This window comes from Gopherus evgoodei, chromosome 20, assembly GCF_007399415.2.
Source record: "Gopherus evgoodei ecotype Sinaloan lineage chromosome 20, rGopEvg1_v1.p, whole genome shotgun sequence".
Taxonomy (NCBI): Eukaryota; Metazoa; Chordata; order Testudines; family Testudinidae; genus Gopherus; species Gopherus evgoodei.
In genome coordinates, this window is record NC_044341.1 from 15176081 (window position 1) to 15200083 (window position 24003).

At 50.7% G+C, this 24003-nt stretch overlaps 1 pseudogene; it reads left to right on the top strand.

The window, feature by feature from the left end:
- The first annotated feature begins 14957 nt into the window (after positions 1–14957).
- On the top strand, positions 14958–23691 carry LOC115637782 (annotated as a pseudogene).
- The last annotated feature ends 312 nt before the right edge of the window (positions 23692–24003 follow it).

Below are 24003 nucleotides of genomic sequence, written 5' to 3' on the forward strand. Positions count from 1 at the left end.
CTGGTCAACCTCCTCCTCGCTCTGGCTAAAAAGGCCATCTACGCAACCAGGGAGAGGAGGCTGGCCGATGGAGACTCCAATGACTGTGGGGCTTGTTTCCGATCCTCAGTCCGTTCAAGTATCCGGGCAGAGTTCCCGTCAGGCTCCCTTCTTATGACCCTCTGACCCTTATGACCCTCTGTCCCTATTCTTTTATTAGTTGTCCCCCAGAATCAGTTGGGTTCTGAGGTCCTGTAGATCCTCCCCTTAGGCTAGGGGGGGATCCGTTAGCAATGGGCGGGCTTCCACCTGCCCAGTTCCCAGAAACCCAATAGGTACAGGCTCTTTAACTTCCTCACCCTCATGTCGCGCCCCGACACAAAGTGGTGGGACCTCCTGCCACCTCTGGAGGGTCAGAAGCCCTGGTGCACCAGCCTATACTCTACCCTGGTCCCGAGGCCCATGGGGGATATCAGTTGGCGGGTCCTTCATGGGGCCATGAGCACGGGCATGTATTTGGTGCGGTTTACCCCTGCCCCAGACACCTGCCCCTTGTGCGGCGTGAGAGAGACCCTGGCGCACTTTTACTTAGAGTGCGCCAGGTTGCAGCCCGTGTACCGGCTCCTCACCAATATACTGTTAAGTTTCTGGCTGCACTTTTCCCCTCACCTCCTTCTCTATCCACTCCCTATCCGTGGCCCCACGAAGTCCCAGGACCTCTGGTCAACCTCCTCCTTGCCCTGGCTAAAATGGCCATCTACGCAAACAGGGAGAGGAGGTTGCCGATGGAGACTCCGGTGACTGTAGGACTTGTTTCTGATCCTTGGTCCATTCTCGCATCCGGGCAGAGTTCCTCTGGACGGTGTCCACTGGCTCCCTTGATGCCTTCGAGAGCAGTGGGCGCTGTCCGGGGTTCTCCGCTCGGTGTCCCCGTCAGGCTCCCTTCTTATGACCCTCTGACAGCACTCCTGTCCCTGTTCTTTTATTAATTGTCCCCCGAAATCAGTGGGGTTCTGAGGTCCTGTGGATCCTCCCTTTAGGCTGGGTGGGGGGATCCGTTAGCAGTGGGCGAGTTTCCACCCGCCCACTTTCCAGATACCCAATAGGTACAGCTTCATTTAAAATAAAATGCAGAACTTATCAATTTAGAGTGATCCTTGCCTGGGATCCTTGTCTGGGGTTCCAGCCACCAGCCCCGCTCAGCCCGCTGCCGGTCTGGGGTTCCATTCACTCAGCTGGCAGTGGGCTGAGCGGGCCGGTGGTGGGTTAAGCAGGGCCAGTGAGGGGTTCAGTGGCTCAGTCTGCTGCCAGTCTGGGGTGCCAATAGCACTCAGCCTGCTGCTGGTTTGGGGTTCCGGCTGCTGGCCTGGGGTTCCAGCTGCCGGCCCCTTGCCAGTTGGGGTCCCAGCTGCCGGCTCCACTCAGCCTCCTGCCGGCCTGGGTGAGCAGAACCCCAGGCTGGTAGCAGGCTGAGGGGGGCCAGTGGCACAGGGCCGCCCAGAGCGGGGGATAAGTGGGGCAATTTGCCCTAGGCCCCGGGTCCCACAGGGACCCCCACGAGAGTTTTTTGGGGCCCCTGGAGCGCGGTCCTTCACTCACTCCAGGGGCCCTGGAAAACTCTCACGGGGCCTGGGACCCCAGAGCTTCTTCTGCTCTGCATCTTCAGCGGCAATTCGGTGGTAGGGGGTCCTTCCGCTCCGGGACCTGCTGCTGAAGTGCCGGGTCTTCGGGTCACTTTGGCGGCATGTCCCGGAGCAGAAGGACCCTCCAGCTGCCAAATTGCCACCGAAGCGGGAGGCCCCACCGCTGAAGATCCCAGGCCCCCTGAATCCTCTGGGCGACCCTGCGGCGGCCTGGATACCGACTGGCAGGAGCTGGCAGATGGAACCCCAGAACGGCAGCAGGCTGAGCAAGGATCCCCAGACAAGGATCCCAGCCCCTGTTCAGCCTGCTGCCAGCAGGGCCGGCTTTACATCGATTCCCCCAATTCCCCAGAATCAGACCCCATGCTGAAGAGGGCCCCACGTCCATACCTAAAGGGGCCCCGCTCTGATGGTCTTCAGCAGCATTTCGGCAGCAGGGGTCTGCTCTGGGGATCTTCAGTGGCATTTCAGCGGCAGGGGTTCTGCTCCAGGGGTCTTTGGCGGTATTTCGGCAGCGAGGGGTCCTTTAGTGCTGCGGAAGATCCAGAGCTGACCCCCCACTGCCAAAGTGCCAACGAAGCCCCGAACCAATGCTGAATATTCCAATTGAGCCCTGCGGGTCATAAAGCCAGCCCTGGCTGCCAGCCTGCGGTTCCCTGGGGGTCCCAGGCAGCAGTGGGTGCTGAGTGGGGCTGGCGGCTGTGACCCCAGCTAGGAATGGGGCAGCGGCCAGAACCCCAGAGCAGTGGTAGGCTGAGCCGCTCAGCCCGCCACCACATGCCATCAAGAATCGGCTTGTGTGCCACCTTTGGTACGTGTGCTGTAAGTTGCCAACCCCTGGTTTAGCCTTATGTACAAATGAACTAAGGCTTTGACGAGGAAACCATCAGAGGCAACGACACACAGTCTAAACTATTTAAAGGTGAAAAGAGAGACACAGTGGATGAGGCGTCTTCTACTGGTGAGAGAGACGAGCTTTTGAGCTTACACGGAGCTATTCTGTTAAAGGTCAAATGAAACTCTGCAAGAAGACGGGGTTCACCCTACCCATGAATCGAAACAAAAGACTGTTCTCAGTATAACAGAGTGAGAGGCAGGGCCCTCTGCAGCCAGTCACTGAGGAAAGCCCCTGAGGAGTAGGGGGTGTCCATGAACATTTGGATCCTAGTTTGCCTGAAACCAGCCAGTTCTGGAAAGAAGGATTTTTTTGTGGGGTGGGGGAGGGGGGAGAAATCTACTTTATTAGATAGGAAAGGTGAACCAGGTTCATGTTTTATGATTTGTTTTGTATTGTAACCACTTGTTTTCACCACTCTATTTCCAGTTAAATTTTTATTCCTTCTTAAATACGCCCACTTTTGTTTTATCATAAGCACTCACAACTGCTGTGAGTGATACAGAAATGGTGGTTTACGGTAAAACTGGTAACCTGGGGTACACTGTAACTTTGGGTGTAGAGGATCTGGAATATCTATGAGTAGCCAGTGCGAGTGGCTGGATATGACTGGGCAATGATTCAAGGGGGCTTGGAGATTGAGGGTGCCTATTGTTAACCTGCAAGGTGAAGTTAGGGGCATGGGCCAGAGGAGAGTGCTTGGCGGTTGATAGGCTGATGGTATTAAGGAACTAACCCCCCAGCATGCACAAGAAAGGCTCCCTCTTGCTGGGGGCAGGGGGTAACTAGGTAACTTACAGTACCAGGTGCCCAAGAACCATCACCAGGAGTGGGGGGATAATCAGCTGAACATGAGCTAATGTGATCCTACTGCACCAACAGGAATATCTTGAGGAGGAGCGGGGAGGGTATTTCACCTCTTGGTGCAACAGCTGCTGGAATCCTGTGTCCAGTTCTGGTGCTCATAATTCAAGAAAGATGTTGGTAAATTTGAGAGGGTTCAGAGAAGAGCCACAAGAATGAATAAAGAATTAGAAAACCTGCCTTATGATGATAGATTCAAGGAGCTCAATCTATTTATCTTAACAAAGAGAAGATTAAGGGGTGATGTCATGGTATAATTCCCTACTCTGAACCTTAGTGTCCAAAAGATGGGGTACCAGCATGAATTCCTCTAAGCTCAATTACCAGATTAGTACTTGTAGCACTACCACCAACCAGGAATTCCAGTGCCTGGCACACTCTGGTCCCCCTACAACCTTGCCCAGGGACTCCCAAGACTCGGACCCTCTGGATCTTAACACAAGGAAAGTAAACCCTTTCCCTCACCGTTGCATCTCCCAGGCTTCCCCTCCCTGGGTTACCTTGGAAGATTACTGTGATTCAAACTCCTTGAATGTCAAAACAGAGAGGAAAATTCACCTTCCCTCCTCCTTCTTTCTCCCCCTCCCAGACTCTCCCTGAGAGAGAAAGTAATCCTAACACAGAGAGAAATTTAACCTTTCTCTCCCCCTTCCCTCCTTTCTCCCCACCAATTCCCTGGTGAATCCAGACACCGTCCCCTGGGGTCTTACCAGAATTTAAAAAAATCAGGTTCTTAAACAAGAAAAGCTTTCTATTAAAGAAAGAAAAACAGTAATAATTATCTTTGTAAATTTAAGATGGAATATGTTACAAGGTCTTTCAACTATTGACACTGGGAATACCCTCCCAGCCTAAGTATACAAGTACAAATAAAAATCCTTTCAGCAAAATACAAATTTGAACTCCTTCCAGCCAAATACACATTTGCAAATAAAGAAAACAAACATAAGCCTAACTCGCCTTATCATCTAGTACTTACTATTTTGAATCTATAAGAACCTGTATCAGGGAGATTGGAGAGAAACCTGGTTGCACATCTGGTCACTCTCAGAAACCAGAGAGAACAACAAACAAACACTAACAGCACACACAAAAACTTCCCCACCTCAAGATTTGAAAGTATCCTGTCCCCTGACTGGTCCTCTGGACAGGTGACAGCCAGGCTCACTGATCTTGTTAACCCTTTCCAGGCAAAAGAGATATGAAGTACTTCTGTTCTATTAACTCTTACTTATCTGTTTATGACAGGTGACTTGATCACAGTCTGTAAATACCTACGTGGGGAACAAATATTTGATAGTGGGCTCTTCAGTCTAGCGGAGAAAGGTCTAACACAATTCAGCGGCAGGAAGTTGAAGCTAGACATATTCAGCCTGGAAATAAGGTGTAGATTTTTAATAGAGTAACTAACCATTGGGACACAGTACCAAGGGTCATGGTAGATTCTCCATCACTGGCCATTTTTAAATCAAGCTGGGATGTGTGTCTAAACGCTCTGCTCTAGGAATTGTTTTGGGGCAGGTCTATGGCCTGTGTTACACAGGAGGTCAGACCAGACGATCACAGTGGTCACTTCTGTAAAAGCAGCAAAGAATCCTGTGGCACCTTATAGACTAACAGACGTTTTGGAGCATGAGTTTTTCTGGGTGAATACCCACTTCGCTGGATGCATGTGACATGACATGCATCTGACAAAATGGGTATTCACCCACGAAAGCTCATGCTCAAAAACGTCTGTTAGTCTATAAGGTGCCACAGGATTCTTTGCTGCTTTTACAGATCCAGACTAACACGGCTACCTCTCTGTCATAAACAGATAGTTAAGAGTTAATGTCTCTTTTACCTGTAAAGGGTTAACCAGCTTAGTGAACCTGGCTGACACCTGACCAAAGGACCAATCGGGAGACAAAATACGGTCAAATCTTGGTGGAGGGAAGTCTCTGTTTTGTGCTTTTTGTCCTGTTCTGTGTTCTCTCTTGGGATTAAGAGAAGCCAGTCATGTAACCAGATTTCTCCAATTTTACTGAAACAGACTCTCAGGTTCCAGATAGTAAGTAATAGATAGAAAGCGGATTAGATTTATGTTTGTTTTCTTTATTTGCAAATGTGTATTTTGCTGGAAGGATTTCACCTCTGTTTGCCCTAACTTATACTTAGGCTGGGAGGGGGAGTCCCTCTGGTCTAGGTGAAGCTGAGACCCTGTAAACATTTTCCCATCTTGATTTTACAGAGATAATTTTTACTTTTTTTCTTTAATTAAAAACTTTTCTTGTAAGAACCTGATTGATTTTTTTATTCCTGTGTAAGACCCAAGGGGACTGGGTCTGAACTCACCAGGGATTGGTGGGGGGAAAGGAGAGAAGGGGGAGGGAAAGTTAATTTCTCTCTGTGTTAGGATCCAAGGAGTTGGGACCAGTGTCTCTCTCTCTCAGGGAGAGTCCGGGAGGGGGAGAGAACGGGGGGGGGAAGGTGAATTTCCTCTCTGTCTTAAGATTCAAGGAGTTTGAATCACAGTGATCTCCCAGTGTACCCCAGGGAGGGGAAAATCTGGGAGGAAGAAAGGAGAGGGGGATGGTTTATTTCCCTTTGTTTTAAGACCCAAGGAGTTTGGGTCTTGGGTCCCCCAGGGAAGGTTTTGGGGGGACTGGGAGTGTACCCAAACACTATATTTTGGGTTGGTGGCAGAGTAATAAGATCTAAGATAGGAATTAAGCTTAGAAGGGAACAGGCAGGTCCCCACTCTCTGGATGCTAAAGTTCAAAGTGGGAAAGAGACCCTGACACCCTCTGATAGTGGTCACTTCTGGCCTTGCAATCTGTGACCGTGGTGATCGTGAAAGCTGTTGATGATGAATGAGCCAGGACAGGCTCCAAGTCCCTCATCAGAGCTTTCTTAGCTCTGCAGGGCTGACAGGAATAAAGAACGCTGAAACTTATTTGTGTCAGGTCAGCCAGTTGGAGTGTGACTGTGCACTGGGGAGCTGACTAGCTGAGTGGGAAGGGGCCACTTTTACATAGCCGCCCTGATACAGAAAATGACAGTAAATTAGATTAGATTCATAATGAGTTTTTTAGACACTATTAGAAATTATGATTCAGTGATCATGAGGCTCATTAAGATCAGGTAGGTGTGTGTCCTACGATCAATTTCCTGCTATCTCCAGGGGAATGGATGCTGGGGGACCAGAGTCCTGTTTGTCTCCCACTTCCCTGATCCAAGCGGGCCACAGTAATCTGGCCTGAACTGTAAATGGTGATTAGCAGCAGCAGCAGCAGCAATTCAGTGGTTTGAATGCCTTGGTCTTCATCTTCACTCTTCATTGGCATGTCCTGGTTACTGGATCAGAAGTTCACTGATGTGGTGGGCTAGAGAATTAAGATTTACCCATGGGATCATTACTGGGGAAGTCACATGATGTTCCCAAATCTGCACGTAGCAATATGGTTATAATGCCCAGCTGTTCTCTAGCACCTGTGATCTCCTGATCTCAAAGCACTTTACAGGCTCGAATGGCTGTAGTCTGGTAGTGTCCCTCCCAGGGGGTGAGTATTATCCCCACTTCACAGACAGGACATGGAGAGATAGTTCCCAAAGGTCATGCAGGGAGTCAGTGAGAGAGCAGAGAATGGAACCCAGGAATTCTGACCCCCACGCTCATGATTTAGCCACATGTTCAGCCTCTCACCTAATTAGCATGTGATTGTACAAACCACTCTAAAATACTGCTTTCTCCTTTGCTGAGTGATAGGAAACTCAGGGTCTGGCAGGTGAGTCTCCCACCTGGAGCAGAAATCACTGAGGCAGCCAGGTGTGTGTTCAGGTGAGTTGTGTAACCTGTGCATGTCCTGTTTCCTGGGAGGAGGTGGTGACAAACACCAACAGGGAACTCGCTCATACAGAACACTCACATCAGGCACCACTGCCTGCCCCCAGGCAAGGCTGCCTTGCCACTTCTCTCTCTCTAGGGCCTCACAGGAGTCATAAACAGGCTCCTCCTACACAGGTGCCAGGTTTTATATCTAGGAAACCCCTGTGCCAGGCTGCTCCCCAAGACTGTGTGGCGTGGAAAGCTGAGCCTCAGTGTCTTATGTGCAGCTCAGGGCCGGTTCCAGACACCAGCGGAGCAAGCACATGCCTGGGGCGGCACATGCTAAGGGGCGGCATTCCGGCCATTCTTGGGGCAGCACAGTCCAAGCAGCTTTTTTTTGTTTGTTTTTTGAACTTCAGCAGTTCGGGCGGCAGTCCAAGCCACATTTTTTTTTTTTTTGGCTTGGGGCAGCAAAAATGATAGAGTCAGCCCTGCATGCAGCTGCTCTCCAGTACCAAGGAACCTGAGGGCTAGAAGTGCCAGACAGCATTTCCCCCAAGAATTTAAATGGAGAGGGGGTTGAATATACAGGGCCTACGAGGAGTGAGACCGTGAGGACAAAGGTGGGCTGTATGGCACCACAGTAAAAATTAAAAAAATGTTTCACGACCATTTTTTTAGATTTAACTCATGTTTTAGAATCATCACACAAATTAAAGTTGACTACTCGAGCCTGCTATGAAGCACGACATCTACATCCTTCTTGGTTTCTTGTCATTTTCCACAACTCTGTTAATGAACTTGTTGAATGCAGTGCATTCATCTTTGGTGGCGTCTCGTGTGTCCAGTACTTCCAGTGCTTCATGATATGCTCATGATCAGGCAGAAGGCGACTCCTTTCAGAACACAAAATTTTATTCAATAAAGAAAAAGAATGCTCAACTGCAGCTGTTGTGACTGGGAATAACAGGGATGAGTTCCTACTTCTTTCATCCCAGGAAACACAGCACAAAGGTTGGGTCAAATCTCTAGGGATCATAAAGAAGGAGTTGAAGTCAAATCTTCATTTGTTTGTCGTATGATAAGTTCCAGGCAGACTGTGAAGAGCTACAAAAGGATCTTTCAAAACTGGGTGACTGAGCAAGAAAATGGCAGATGAAATTCAATATTGATAAATGCAAAGTAATGCACATGGGAAAACATAATCCCAACTATACATATACAATGACGGGGTCTAAATTAGCTGTTACCACCCAAGAAAGAGATCTTGGAGTCATTGTAGATAGTTCTCTGAAATCATCCACTCAATGTGCAGCGGCAGTCAAAAAAGCGAACAGAATGTTGGGAATAATTAAGAAAGGGATAAATAATAGGACAGAAAATATCATGTTGCCTCTATATAAATCCATGGTATGCCAACATCTTGTATACTGTGTGCAGATGTGGTTGCCCCATCTCAAAAGAGATATATTGGAATTGGAAAAAGTTCAGAAAAGGGCAACAAAGATGATTAGGGGTATGGAACAGCAGCTGTATGAGGAGAGATGCGTAAGGCTGGGACTTTTCAGCTTGGAAAAGAGATGACTAAGCTGGAATATGATAGAGGTCTATAAAATCATGACTGGTGTGCAGCAAGTAAATAAAGAAGTGTTTACTGCTTCTCATAACACAAGAACTAGGGGCCACCAAATGAAATTAACAGTCAGCAGGTTTAAAACAAACAAAAGGAAGTATTTTTTCACGCAATGCACAGTCAATCTGTGAAACTCCTTGCCAGAGGATGTTGTGAAGGCCAAGACTATAACAGGGTTCCAAAAAAAAACCCTAGATTAAATTCATGGAGGATAGGTCTATCAATGGGCAGGGATGTTGTTCCTAGCCTGTTTGCCAGAAGCTGGGAATGGACGACAAGGGATGGATCACTTGATGATTCCCTGTTCTGTTCATTCCCTCTGGGACACCTGGTATTGCCCAGTGTCGGAAGACAGGATACTGGGTTAGATGGACCTTTGGTCTGACCCAGTATAACCGTTCTTATGTTATTACACTCTTTGTTCAAATTCTCTATTTTGTCCTGATCACATGGCAGCCCATTGCTGGTAGTGCCTCATTCCACTCCGCTCCACTCAACTGCTGGTGTTTTATAAGACAGGCATCTGTAAAACCTACATAGAGGTGGAGTAGAATCCAGAAGTTGCTCTTGTAGATTTGTAAAAATCAAGTCCATGTTAAGCCAGCTGAAAAAGTAAAGTACAAACACTTCTTGTCCATGAAAGCTTATGCTCAAATCTGTTAGTCTTTAAGGTGCCACAAGTACTCCTGTTCTTTTTAAAATAGCTGTGTATGATGAAAGGGCAGGTCTGTAAAGGTAAGAGGTCACTCCAGGGGCTTGAAGTCCCAGATTCTGGTGCTTTTGCCTGCTTCTACCAGCTGATCTCAACCCTGCAAATCCCTCAGGTAGTAGCAGTAGTGAGCTCTTGTTCTCCTTTTCTGGACTAGCCATCAGAAAAAGGACACGATACACGTGGCCAAGGAAATAGAATCATAGAATCTCAAGGTTGGAAGGGACCTCAAGAGGTCACCTAGTCCAACCCCCTGCTCAGAGCAGGATCAACCTCAACTAAATCATCCCAGCCAGGGCTGTTATCCTGACACTCACTGCAACTCTCCTCCCCGTAGAAAAGATAGTAATTGTCTTTGAACTGCAAGCTTTTTCAGTACCTAGCTCTCCCCAAATTATATAGTTTCTAGTCTTATCAAAATAGGTTGATACTGGATCCGTGGATTATAGAACAAGAATACGGAGCCCTCACAATGTTTTTCACTCATAGATGTCACTACACTTTACAAGGGAGGCTATTACTCCTTCCCTTTTACAGATGGGGAAACTTAGACACAGTGAGGGGCAGGATGTTGCCCAAAGTCAGACATCGGGTCAGTGGCAAAGGTAGGAGTGGAACCCAGCTCCTATTTCCTAGTCCGCTGCCCTGGATCATACAGCATAATCTATTATTCCTAGAGTGAGGTTCAAATCCTGGACTGAGCTGCAAGGAAACCTGTTTGGTAGGTCCCACCCTCAGTCCTCCTAAAAGGGCCATGCAGTTTGTACTAGTGACCTGCGCTCATCAGAGGCTCAGACTATTCATGGATGCCACAGGTCAGACTTGTGGTGCTTCGGTGGAGAGAGAGGGGAAAAGGGACCCCAGGATAGAATGGCACCTGTGCTCACTTTGCCTGAACCCACCTGTACCACCACTTTTGGAAGTGTTGTCTGTGTACCTGTACCTGACTCTCCGTGTGTCCTCTCGTCATTAGTACAAGGTTTTCTGAACTTAGTTCAGTACAAGCCCATTAGAGGAGATGCCATCTCTCAGACCCATATGCCTTTCTGTCTATATTGGATGAACATCTGCTGAAGCCTGGGTGTTTGTCTGGATAAATAATTGATTGCTAGATGTGTGCCCCTATAAAGTACCATCACATCTCCTCACAAGTGGGCATATGGGTTTCCCCGTGTTTATACTCCAGGGTAAATATGCAGCATGCAGGAGAGAATTCAGTCCTTCATATAAGGCTTGGTTTTCTTTCTCTATCCCTTTCCTGTAGAGATGTTGGATAAACTGATGAAGAAAAGGGTTATCCCCAAAATTGTTGTCTCTGGGCCCTTGGATGTCAAGTACTTCAGTGGATGATCTCCCTGAGCCCAAAACCATCAGGGATATAGCTGACTGAGGCATGCACACAAAACCCAGCAACCATTGAGACTTATCAAGTCAGGAAAGAAGCCCCATGAGCTCTGATGAGTAGCTATTGCTCATAGTGACAACACAAAGACACCGGGATGTGATGAATGCCACCAAATAGGGCCAGCGATACAACCCAGACCCACAATCATTAAACAGGAATCTGACCCAACAAGTTCTTCCATGGTCTAACTTTCCTCAGCTCTACACACCATCTGGAGAAAGGCAGGAAATAGCTACATTTAAAGGTGAACTGAAAAGCTTGCTTCATAATAAATATATGTAGTCAATGGTTTAAGCATGCAAGTCAGTAACAGAATACATGTGCGGGCAGACACATGACAGATAATCATCATGGCACTCTTCACCCCAAATGATCCCAGAGTGTGTACATGCAGCACCCTGGAAATGCAGCCACCTTTGGAGTGGAGGGCAGCAGCCCACTGAAGAACACGAGGGAGGGGAATTTGGGGCCAGACACCAAGGCAAGACACTTTATGTGAAGTTGTGCAAGCGGTCTTTAATGTCTCCCCAGGGTTGACAGGACCTTGGTTTTGAGGGTCCTGCACACAGTAACCTGCACTGAACTCTTTTCATCTACTAGACCTCAGAAGAAGGGCTGAGATGATCCTGCTGCTGCAGTCTGAACCCTGTCATTTCAGGGAGCCTAAAGATTTCAGACCCAGTTGTTATATGACAAACAGACCATCAGAAAATCATTTTCTCCTTCATTTAGATTCCAAGATCCAAGCTTAGGGTTCTGAGCTACCCCAGCAATAACTGATGACATTTTAAGCACCTAAAATGAAAATACTCCCTACTCTTTGGATATTAATGATGCTATCAGCTGTAGCCAAGAAAACACAGAACCTTAAGCTCAGGTTTTGGCAAGTAAAAAGCCTCAGTTCAACTTTTATGTAAAAGCTGTAATCTGCTAATTTGGTGCCAGAACCACTGAGAGTGAGATTTTTATGAGAATCCTCAGTTATAAAATATTTGTAAAAAGCAGGTGAAATATGTGTTTTAAGGCACATACCTAAACCCCTCAATATGGGTCAAATTTAGGTTTAAGCAATATTTGCCAGGAAGTGCTGCTTCGTACTGAAAGCTGATTTTCCAACACATATGGTTTTATAAACTCTCCCTTTCCTATACCCTATGTAGTAGGAAGAGAGCCTGAGACATAAGCCCTTGTATCAGAGGCCTGGTATGAGTCAGGACCTGCCCACTGAATCTGGCAAGAACAGGGCTGATATTGCAGAAATACACATTCATAAGACATGCTAGTCACAGAGTATCACGCAAACATATCCTGATAACTATGTCAGAGGGACGGTACTAACTTTTTTGTATTGGGGTATAAAGTTGTATCTAAGAGGGAGTATCTTTGTATAGCCTGGGGAGGAATGGAAAGGCCTGCCATTCACTGAGCTGGTCCATTGTTACGGGAGGGACACGGAGGGAACACACACACGCAGCCAAACAAACATCTAACTGCAACCTAGTGTTCAGAATTCTCTGCATCTCTGGTCATCACAAAACTATTCACTCACCTGTATCAAGAGGATGATAATGACAAAACTAAGGACAGTTTACTTGCCTGTTAAAAAAAATAATTTGCCTCACCTGAGTAGAATTTTGCAAGGCTATTCTACTCAGTTTTAAAAATTTATTAATAGTAATTCAGTACTGCTGGTGAGTATGGTCAGCCACCAAATAATGAGTGTACTTTACACAACTATAGCAACTTCCATTCAAGAATATCGATGTGCTTTACAAATATAAATTAATTTAAGATATACAGTACTCTTGAGAGGTAGGTTGGTATCATTATCCCCATTTTACAACTGAAGAAACTGAGGCAGGTTACTCAGGAATTCGACAGCAGAGCCAGGAATGGAGCCCATGTCTCCCAACTCCAGACAGATTTAAATTTGATATGCTCTGCATTTAAAAGCTTTGCCCAAATCCACAAAGGTATTTAGGCTCCTAACCTCCATTGAAATCATTGGAAATTAGGAGCTGAAACACCTTTGTGAATCTGGGCCTTTGATCTTAGCTTTTAGTCTTTTGTCCGTTTCACATGGTGGAGATTTTTTTGGGTGTGGAATATGTATTAATTTTCCAAATATCTAAATTGCTTCTGACAGAATGGTGCAACTTCTGCCTCATGACATACAGGTGTCCTCATTAAACAATGCAGGTGAACATGATGCTGATAGCAACTTTTACCAGGCCTTGGAGATTTCTTACCTGCCAACTGTCCCTACCAGAGAGACAATCCTGTCAGATTTCCAATCCCTCCAATGAAATGCCAATGGTGTTAAAATGTCTGCCCCTATTCCTCTCTCCAACAGACAGCTTTCAAACATTGTCAGCTGCAATATGTCGAGCCACTAGATAGAGCCATCATGATTAGCAGGTAGAGCAGGTTTCACTGCACTGTATATTATCTGCATTGCCTTACAACAAATTGTTACTGAACAAAATGAAAAAAGCCCACAAAGTAGCATCTGGTTAATTGTCTGTTATTGCTGATGTGGCCATTTCTGGGGTGGGGATTGTCTGTAGTACATGCACTGCTAGGCAAGCTGGCCATCTCCTTTCCCTCTCTATTACTCACACCTCTCAAGCAACCACCTTCAATATGTGAACCCCTCAAATCTGGAATTTATGAAAAGAGCAAGAGCATCATTGTTTTTTCTGCTCAGCAAAATGAGTTGTGGCAAGACCGTTATACAACTGGCTGGTTCTCTGCCCACTGCCAGAGGCCAGATCCTCTCTAGGTATTTCTACCATTCTCATCACCATGCCCTCTGAGCGCCATCCCAAACAGTATGACATGGAGCAGCTTGCAACTGTCCATCATGTTCAGTGCGGAGGTCTAGCCCATGTGAGACGGCAGCTCCAGCAAGCTGCGCTTCTTCCTGGCCCAAGCTCCCAGCCCCCGGGGACTGCAGCACACCCAGAGGGAACTGAAACCAGAGAGATCAAGAGAGAACATCCTCCCCTGGGCCCCACCATCTCCATGGGCAGCACTGCACGGTGGGCCCTGCCAGGACACTGGGGGTGCCACCTCTGAGGTGTAAAAAACGGCACATCGGAACCACTTCGTCCAGGACAGCAGCTTCAAACAAGGGGCAATCCTGGGAAAACCTGGGCAGGTGGCAGCTCACTCCCCAGGACCCTCTCCCCACGGTGCACCTGGTCTGCAGGGGCGCTCCCAACCCAGAGTCCCCCCCCCGCGCACCTGGCCTGCCGGGGCGCTCCCCACCCAGAGCCCCCTGCCCCCACCGCGCACCTGGCCTGCCGGGGCGCTCCCCACCCAGAGCCCCCCCCCCCACCGCGCACCTGGCCTGCCGGGGCGCTCATCACCCAGAGCCCCCCCCCCACCGCGCACCTGGCCTGCCGGGGCGCTCCCCACCCAGAGCCCCCCCCCCCCACCGCGCACCTGGCCTGCCGGGGCGCTCATCACCCAGAGCCCCCCCCCCACCGCGCACCTGGCCTGCCGGGCGCTCCCCACCCAGAGCCCCCCACCGCGCACCTGGCCTGCCGGGCGCTCCCCACCCAGAGCCCCCCACCGCGCACCTGGCCTGCCGGGGTGCTTCCCACCCAGAGCCCCCCCCCCCACGCACCTGGCCTGCCGGGGCGCTTCCCACCCAGAGCCCCCCCCCACCGCGCACCTGGCCTGCCGGGGCGCTTCCCACCCAGAGCCCCCCCCTCCCCACCGCGCACCTGGCCTGCCGGGGCGCTCATCACCCAGAGCTCCCCCCCCGCGCACCTGGCCTGCCGGGGCGCTCATCACCCAGAGCCCCCCCGCGCACTGCGGCGCTTCTCCAGTGACTCGGGACCATTTCCGACCCGCCCCCCAGCACAGCTGCTCCTCCCAAGCAGCCCCGCCCCCGGTCGGCCCTTTGCCGGCAGGCCCTGCATAGCAACCGTTGCTAGAGACTCTGAGGGGAGGGTGGGCCAGGCCACGTACTGCGCCTGCGCGGCGAAGAGGCACCGGGTGCTGCCCATGCGCGATGGTGAAGCGCGAGGCTCTAGACCCCGGGCACGAGGATCAGGGCGGAGGCCGCTTGCCCCGAGCAGGAGCCGGAAGTGCCGCGGGTCAGGCGCCTGCGCGGCAGGGGCTTCTTCCCGGTGCCCGCCGGGGATAGGGTGCGCCGAGCCCGAGCGGGAAAGGGGTAAGGCAGCGCCTCGCTATGGAGCCGGGGGGCGGGGTTAGTGTCGGGGGGAGGAGAGAGGGGGAAGGGTGCTGTGCGGTGGGGGGAATGGGGGAAGGGTGCTGTGTGGTGGGGGGAGTGAGGGAGGGGTGAATGGGGTGGGGGGAATGGGAGAAGGGTGCTGTGCGGTGGGGGGAAGAAAGGAGGGGTGAATGGGGGTGGGGAGGATGCTTCCAATCTAGAGCCCAGGGTGGGGTCCAGCGAGCCCTGCTGCTGTCCTGCCATGGGAAAGCCAGGGCCAGGCCCTGGACGCACAGACTTGCGGCCCCCCCCCCCCGCGCACTTTGCATCCGCTGACCCCCAGGCTGTGGAAACCACGGCTTGCTCACAATTCAGTTCCCACGTTTGCACGCTCAGTGGCGGCAGCGGTGTGTGGAAATGACAGACCTGTGTTTGCAAACACACACAGTTGGGAACATCTGACCAGATGTTGGGCACTGCCCGGCGATAGCAAATCAAATCAATGGCAGGTTGCCCTGCGCAGCGTTAGCTAGAATAGTGTCCAAACAGTGTCCCCATGAGCCTTCTGCGAACTCTTTGCTCATAGCATGATGCCCTGGGCCTTTCTGAAGCTCTTACATTTGCTAACAGCTGCAATGCTGTCAAATAGCTATTCTACCCTATAGTGCAGGGGTTCTCAAACTTCACTGCACCATGCCCCCCTCCTTACAACAACAATTACTACACCACCCTGGGGCCGGGGGACTGAAGCCAGAGCCTGTTCAAGCCCCAGGCCAGGGGGGCGGGGGGTGAAGTTAAAGCCAAAGGGCTTCAGCCCCAGGCGGGGGGGCCTGTAACCTGAGCCCAGGGCTGAAGCCCAAGCCTGACCCCTGCCACTCATGGCTTGGGTTTTGGCCCCAGCAAGTCCAACATCAGCCCTGGTGACCCTATGAAAAGGGGGTGCTGACCCACAGTTTGAGAACTGCAGCTGTAGTTGTTAATCAGGCTTACCACCCCAGTAGCTGAGTGCCTTCCAGCTGTGCATTAAGCACCATAACTAACATCTGTCTTGTGGTGGTTTTGTGCTGGTGGTATACAGCTGTGTATCAGTCTAGCAGCAATGACATATTCCAGCTTCTGGAGGGCTCCAGATAAAACTAACTTCACAATGAAGATCATAAGCCCTAATCATTGAACACTGCACCCAAGATTGCTCTGGGGAGGGGGCTGGCTGCTCTGTGATATGGCTCTCTGCTTTCAGCTGGGAAGGTGCCAGAGTATGAAGGAGTTTGAGAAGCTGAATCGAATTGGGGAAGAGACCTATGGCATCATGTGTAAGTGTTGTATCTGCTGCAGGCTTCAGCAGCGGGAGCCAGTTTGCTTCCTGCGGTGGGGGGGTACTGACAGCAATACCTCATGCCCCAGGACACTGGAAAATACCCAGTGGCACAGGTTTCTAGGTGTAAGGGCAGCCCTAGCACAGGCTGAAGCCCATCTTCCAGGATCTTGTCTGTTCCCCAGTGATGAGCACATCAGTTGGAGCAGAGTTCACTGTTATTCCCCGCAGTGTTCAGAGATGATGGTTAATGGTTCACTTGGTGACTGGTGTCAGTGGCGGATCAGGCATTGGCTTTGCTGTGATGCTTGGCTTCCAGGTACTGACCACGTGGTGTGTGTTACTGTTTCAGACCGTGCTCGAGATACCCAGACGGATAAGATTGTGGCACTAAAGAAGGTGCAGATGGACAAGGAGAAAGATGGTAAGGGGAGCGAAGACTGGGAGTTCCTCTTCCTAGGAAGCTCTGGGGTTTTAAGGGTGGGGAGGGCTCTCTTAAAACCCTTCTTCAGAAATGTGGTTAGCCCTGCACAGCCACATCAGAGCCTATGGTCAGGCCAGGGGACTGGAGGGAGAGTTCCAATGTATGACTCAGGTACCACTCTGCAGGAATCCCCATCAGCAGCCTGTGGGAGATCACCCTGCTTCTGAAGCTTTGGCACCCCAATATCATGGAGTTGAAGGAGGTTGTCATGGGGAACCATCTGGAGAGGTAACAGTCCCATAGTACTGGCCTTGCACCTGCTCTCTCTCCGGTCCCCTCTCTCCCACCCTGTATATGTCATGTGTCACAGTACTCTCCCTGCCCTTGGCAGGAATGGTAGGTGGCGGTGGAGTGTGCGCATTGGGGGGGGGGGGCTGGTCAGCACAGGGGAACTGCAGGGAGGTGACTGACTATGGTGTGTGTCTCCTGCAGTATTTTCCTGGTGATGGGTTACTGTGAACAGGATCTCGCCAGATGCCCTTTTCTGAGGCTCAGGTACGGGTGGATTGTGCCAGTGCATTACCACTCCCAGCTGTAAGAGGCTGCTGTGGCTCTAGCCAGCACAAGCAGGCTACCAGCATATACTGCTCAATTTACAGCCAAGGATCCAGATTCCAGCCCAGGGCAATGAGGCAGTTGGCAGCAGTAGTGTCGGTGGAGCTGGTGGTGGAAACTAGGACACAGATGCCAGTCTGTAAATTGGCTGTCAGTTGTCAGGTCACATGACCTGATTTCATCATAATTTAACCACCTCTGTCCCATCTAGCATAGGGTAGAATAATCTAACCCCTTGGCCCTTTGTGATATGGGGCATTGCCGGCTGCTTGCATTGCTGCAGTTAGAACACCCCTTTGTTACAATGTTTTGGGCCTTGGGCTTCAAACTTGGGTGCATGGCTTTGCACTGACCTTGAGCTTCTGCATAAAATGAACCAGGGCATAAACTGTCAGCAGATGTTACTCAGATGGCTTAATGCTTGACTGGAAGGCACTGAGATACTGGAGTTATGAGGGCAGGGTAGGAACCTATGCAGATACCTGTTAAGTACTAATGTGATGTTGTCTTGCTAATCCCATCTCCCACCACTTGTAGGTGAAGTGTATCATCCTACAAGTACTCAAGGGCCTTCAGTATCTTCATGAGAACTTCTTCATCCATAGGTAAGGGGCAGAGTGAAAGGCACTGTGAGTAAAGGGGCTGTATGTGAGGGGCACTGGGTAATGGACATTAGGAGTCAGCTGTGCCACTTGGGCTGTTTCCTTGGCTCTCAGTGGTGCAGAGAGAGGCCCTCTTGGAGCAGCAGGTACTTTGGGCAGCATGGAATGGCCCCACATGAAGCATTATCATCATGGCTTCTTTCTGATAGCAGGGATCTGAAGGTATGTAATCTGCTCATGACCGATAAAGGCTGCGTGAAGATAGGTGAGCTCCCCTGTCACCTAACAGCTCCAGCTCCAGCTCCAGAGATGCTTCTGGCTTTCTCATTTTGTAATGCAGAGGCAAGGGCAGTAGCTGGCTTACTTTTTTGAGCTTGACTCTGCCCTCTCTTTGCAGTGGATTTTGGGCTGGCTCGTGCTCACGGAGTGCCACTAAAACCAATGACCCCTAAAGTCGTCACCCTCTGGTGAGTAGGCTCTGCTTAATCCTGAGTGAGTCACCATAACATGGACCCTCTCGGAGGCCGTGGGTCAGCCCTGCAGTCAATCTGGGTGAATGAGACAATGGGAAGCATCTGGGACAAGTTTCGGAGCTCCACCAATTTGTAATTCCTGCGTTCATTACATTGCACAGGTACCAGACCCCAGAGCTGCTGCTGGGAACAATGACTCAGACCACAGGTGTAGATATGTGGTAAGGGGATCTCATATTGGAGAGTAACGCTCTGGCCAGGAATTTGCAGTTATGAATTTGAAGAACTAGCTGGGGGCCAGCCAGGGGACCGACTGGGGTCAGGGCAACAGCTTGGTACTTCAAGAAGTAATGTTCACATCTGTATAAACCGCTGGTTCACCTACTAAACCAGGGCCAAGGTGAGTCTACAGCAACAGGAGGGATCTGCTGCTGGGGGCAAAGGAGGAAGAGTCTGATGCAAGAGATTCATGTGCCCGATTCCCTCCCCAGGGCAGTGGGATGTATCCTCACGGAATTGCTGGCTCACATGCCATTACTCCCAGGCAGCTGATAGTGCAGCTCCTGGGGATGCCCAGTGAAAACATCTGGTCAGCATGTGCTCGCTCTGCATCCCCCACCCTGCCACACTCTTCCCTGACCCTTGCATGTCTCCCTTTCCCCCCAGGACTTTTCCAGGCTGCTCCTAGTGAGCCAGTAAACCCTGTGGAAGCAGCCCTACAACAACCTCAAGCACAAGTTCCCATGGCTGTCAGAGGCTGGGCTTCGCCTGCTCAACATCCTCTTCATGTATGACCCTAAGAAGAGGTAAAGAGCCATCTGCAGCCCAGCGCAGGCCTTGGAACTGCCAGTGTGGCGTGGGGCCCGGGCTCCTCAGTGTATGGGGTGGGTGTGGCTCCTGCCATCCTCCCGCCAGGCAGGGCTGTTCCCCTCCGGGGTAAACAGCTGCAGTGCATGAGGGAGCTGTCGGCTCCCAGGAAGCACTGGGCAGCCCTGAGCTGAGGGCTCATGTACATTGTAATCAGCTCCTCCCCCGAGGATAGAGCAGGTCAAGGCAAACCAGCTGGGCCAATTCCTGCAGTGCTGCCTTGCTCCTGGGGCTGATCTCCATACCCTCAGGCATTGCTGCCCCTTTTACCTCAAGACTAGGGGGGTGTCTGGCCGTTAGAGAACCAGGTTGTACTGCTCCCCAGCCAGATGCTGTCGGGCAGGCAGGGCCTTAGGGATTATGCAGAGGAGCCCAGCGTGAGAGGTACTGCATATTGTCCCTCTGGACAGGAAGTGAAAGCAGTGGCTTGGTCACAGCTTTGCTGAGCTGCTTGGGTGCAAGGAAGGTCTCCCTTTATACAGAGGTTTCCTGAAGAAGCAGAGGGAGTGTTTGTGAGGGACGATGGACTTTTCCTGTAACTGGTGTTTGCCTCCCCAGGAGGACAGCGGGAGACTGCCTGGAGAGCTCCTACTTCAAAGAAAAGCCCCTGCGTAAGTGACTCCTCTGCGCCTTTGGAGCCTCTGGGACTCTGAGCTCTTCCTGAGACTCATTTCCTCTCCCCTTCTCCCCAGCCTGTGAACCAGAGCTCATGCCCACCTTCTCCCACCACCGCAACAAGCGAACTGCTCCCTCCGGGGTGGAGAGCCCGGGCAAGCGCTGATGCTGCACATTCTGCCAGGTATGAACAAGCTTCTCTGTCCCCTGGAATCGGTCCAGCAGTGACCCAGCCCTCCAATAACATGATGGGGAGGGATAAGCCTCTCAATTCAGGATGAGCAGAGTGCTTAGGAAAGTGCAGGGCAGAAGCCCCTGCCTCAGCCCTGACCTGCAGCCTCCCACGCTGCCCTGCTGATGCTCCTCCCAAACAGCATTACCTGCTGTTCCAGCCCTTGGGCCTCCCCTGGCTTGAGACTTTCACAGCTGGCAAGGGGTTGTGATGAGGACTAGACAGAACTACAGGTGACTGGAGGCCACAGCACTAACGGGCTGCCCCACTTCACTTCACTTCACTTTCTGCCCCAGGATTCTCAGGTTAAACTGCTTGCAAAAGACAGGAGCCTAGCTCTTGTTGGAGTGCAGACTGGGAGCCAGTTTTCCCAGTAACTTGCCTGCAGAGGAGCCTCGGTGTACTGGCCTGTCTGGGGGAGAGACAGCCTCATCTGTGAGTGGGGGAACAGACCTCCCAGTCAATGTACTGCTCTCGCCCTGGAAGGCGCCCACTCCCTCCTATTGGCCTCTTCAGTCCCAGGAGTTGGTCCCTGGGAAGTTTCGTTTGTTTTTATGTGCAGACTCTCATGCCCAAAGGCCGAACGTGTTGCCATGCGTTGGGGGTGCTCTTCCCTGCCTGAGTGAGCATGCGGTCTGCAGCACTCCCAGCCCAGAGCCCAGCTCTGCTGCCTCTAAGGCAGCATGTGGTTCTCCCATGCCCCGCAGGTCTCAGCTCAGGCCATGCTTTGGAGGACCCTAAGTTCCCACCCTACTCTGCACAAACTGGTGTTCTCCACAATGGCAACAGCCTCAGCCAGGCTGTGATAACCCACTGCCACTCGTCAATGTGTGTTCTTCTGTTTAAGGTTTGGACAAAGATGCGGATAAAGGGAACATCCAAAGCAGAGAATGAGAAGGCACTAGGAGCAGAAAGAGGATTTGTAACCAGCTACTATAGAACCCAAGGCAGGAGCAGTACAAACTCCTCTTGATCTGTCAATATTCTCAGGGTGCCTCCTGCTGGGTGGTCCAGCGCTGGCTAGGAGGATGGTACTCCAAACTTCCACTCAAATACAGCTGCTGGAGACAAGCTCTAAGGACGTGGATCGCAGTGTTGCCTGTTAACATGGCTCTTGTGGGGGAGCACATCAGGTTACTTTGGACTAGGTAAGAGCCACATGCACAGCCCGAGGCTCCAGAGACCTCTCCAGATCCCAGAGCTTCCTCAGAGTCCTAAAGAGCCAGATGGAATCTGGCCTTTCTCCCCACACCTCAGCAGTCCAGAAAAAGTTGTGTGCAGATGTTAGGTGTCCTCTCCTGCCACACTCCCCTGTTGGCGACTAATGCAGTCAGAGTCCAGGCTGGGTGTCATGCATTCCTCTAGGCTGGGACAGGCAGGAGGACGTGAGCTGCAATGGATCCTCCTGTGCATGGAGTGGGCAACCTCTCTACTGCCATATCTGGTTTCCTGCCCACCTACACTAAGGAGTGAGGAACTTACCCCAAAGGTGGGGGTGGGAAGAAGCAGAGTGAAGAGGTGATCCGAGAGCCATCCCATAGCATTCCTCCTAGAGTCACTCCAGCAACAGCTTGGCTCCTTCCTGCTGTGGCTGCATCCCCTAGCTTCCCCAGGGAATTTCTGCATTAACCCTCTAGAAAGCTGCCTCTGGCTTCCTACAGGCTCTTTCACAGCCCTGTCATGAGAGGTAAGGAATAAGGTCCTGCCTCCCCAACTGCGTGGGAGAATCCTCTCCGAGAATCAGTGCTGGGCTTTATGCAGCTCTACAAACAGATCACTTTGTGTGGTGTTGTCAAGAAGCTGCACACCCCCTGGCAGCTCTTTTTAGAGCAACATTAACTCCCACAGGGATTTCTGCTCTAAATGCTCCAGGCCTTAGGGAAGGATTCTGTGGAAAACAGGCCTTTCCCTTGCTCCAGTCCAGGCTCTGCTCTTCTGATGCTGCAGAGGCTTGAGGGTTCCTGGAGAGCATGCTGCAAGGCCAGCAATCCCGTGCTGCCTCAGCCATGGGGACATGTTCTTTCTCCCCCAGCACCTTGCAATGGAGGGAAGAAAGGGACATGTGAGATGGAGTCTCTTCCTGGCTTACAGATAACCCATCCTGCAGTAACACAAGTGTGGACTCAGGGGAATCCTGTGCTGCAGGATACGTGCCCTGCAAGATATCACTCGTGAAGGGTAGTAACACCGCTCTTGGCAGTGGAACCTGGGCAATAAGGAAGAAGAGTTTGAAATTCTCCATGGGGAGGAGAAGTGGGGAAACCCACTGAGACGATGCGTATGACTGGAATGTTAGTGTTGCTGGTTACAACCCATTGAGGTAGGGGAAAAGAAAAAAAAAAAAGTGGGCAGGGTGGCAATTCACATTAGACCAGCAGTTCTCAAGCTGTGGGTCAGGACTCCAAAGTGGGTTTCACCCCTATTTTAATGGAGTCTCCAGGGCTGGCTTAGACTTGCTGGAGCCTGGGGCCAAAGCCTGAGGGCCTCTGCCCTGGGCAGTCAGGTTCAGGTTGCAGGCGCCTTGTCTGGGCTGAAGCCTTTGGGCTTCGATTTTGGCCTCCCCACACAGGGTGGGGGGACTCAGGCCTTGGCTTGTCCTCCGCACCCAGAGCGGTGGGGCTCAGGAGGGCTCAGGTTTTGGTCACCCCCCCTCATGAGGTCGTGAAGTAATTTTTGTTGTCAGAAGGGTGTCAGAGTGCAATGAAGTTTGAGAACCCCTGCATTAGACACATCATAGCCTGTTTTATGTTGCTGGTTATTGAGAACCCCAGGACCTCGGATGGATAGGAACCAATTTGTTAACTGACACAGCCCAGCAGATGAACTGGTGGGGGGCTGGCACAGTTCACTGAATCCAAGCCAAAGAGCAGGAAATGTTTCTCCTTTTGCACCTGTCTGTGACTTGTGAGAAGAAATTAGGTTAGCACGGGAGACTTCCTGTTGGGAGACAGGTGTGGGAGGTCTCACTAGCCAGGAGTAAATCGACTTTGGAGATTTTGAAAAATTCTAAATACTTTTGTATTAGAAAAGTTTTGTACCCAACTAGAGGTGACTTTATTGTGGTCTTCCTTGTGGTGGATAAAGATGAACTGATCACCGGACTGGATGTCCGTGGTTGCTCTGGGGCCAGTGATCATGACTTGACTATTCAGTAAGGAGGTTTTGAAACAAATTAAACAGCAATAAGTTACCAGAACCATCTGAAGAAACTCAAATGTGAAATTTGCAGTACTACTAACTAACTGTGTTTATGTAACCTGTCCTTTAAATCAGCTTCCATACCAGATGCCTGGAGGATAGCTAATATGACACCAATGCATAAAAAAGGCTCCAGAGACGCTCCCTGGAATTACAGGCCACTAAGGCTAACTTCAGTACCAGGCAATCTTGGTAAAATTATAATAAAGAGCACAATTATTAGACACATATATAAACACAATTTGTTGGGGAAGAGTGAACATGGTTTTTATAAAGGGAAATCATGCCTCCCAAATCTACTAGAATTCTTCTAGGGAGTCAACAAGCATGTGGATTAAGGTGATCCTGTGGATATAGTGTACTTAAATTTTCAGAAAACCTTTGACAAGCTCCCTCCCTAAAGGCTGTGAATCAAAATGGGATAAGATGGAAGGGCTTCTCTGGGCTAGGTAACTGGTTCAAAGGCAAAAAGAAAGGGTCTGACTAAATGGTCAGTTTTCAGAATGGAGAGAGGTAAATAGTGGTGTCCCCCTGGGGTCTGTA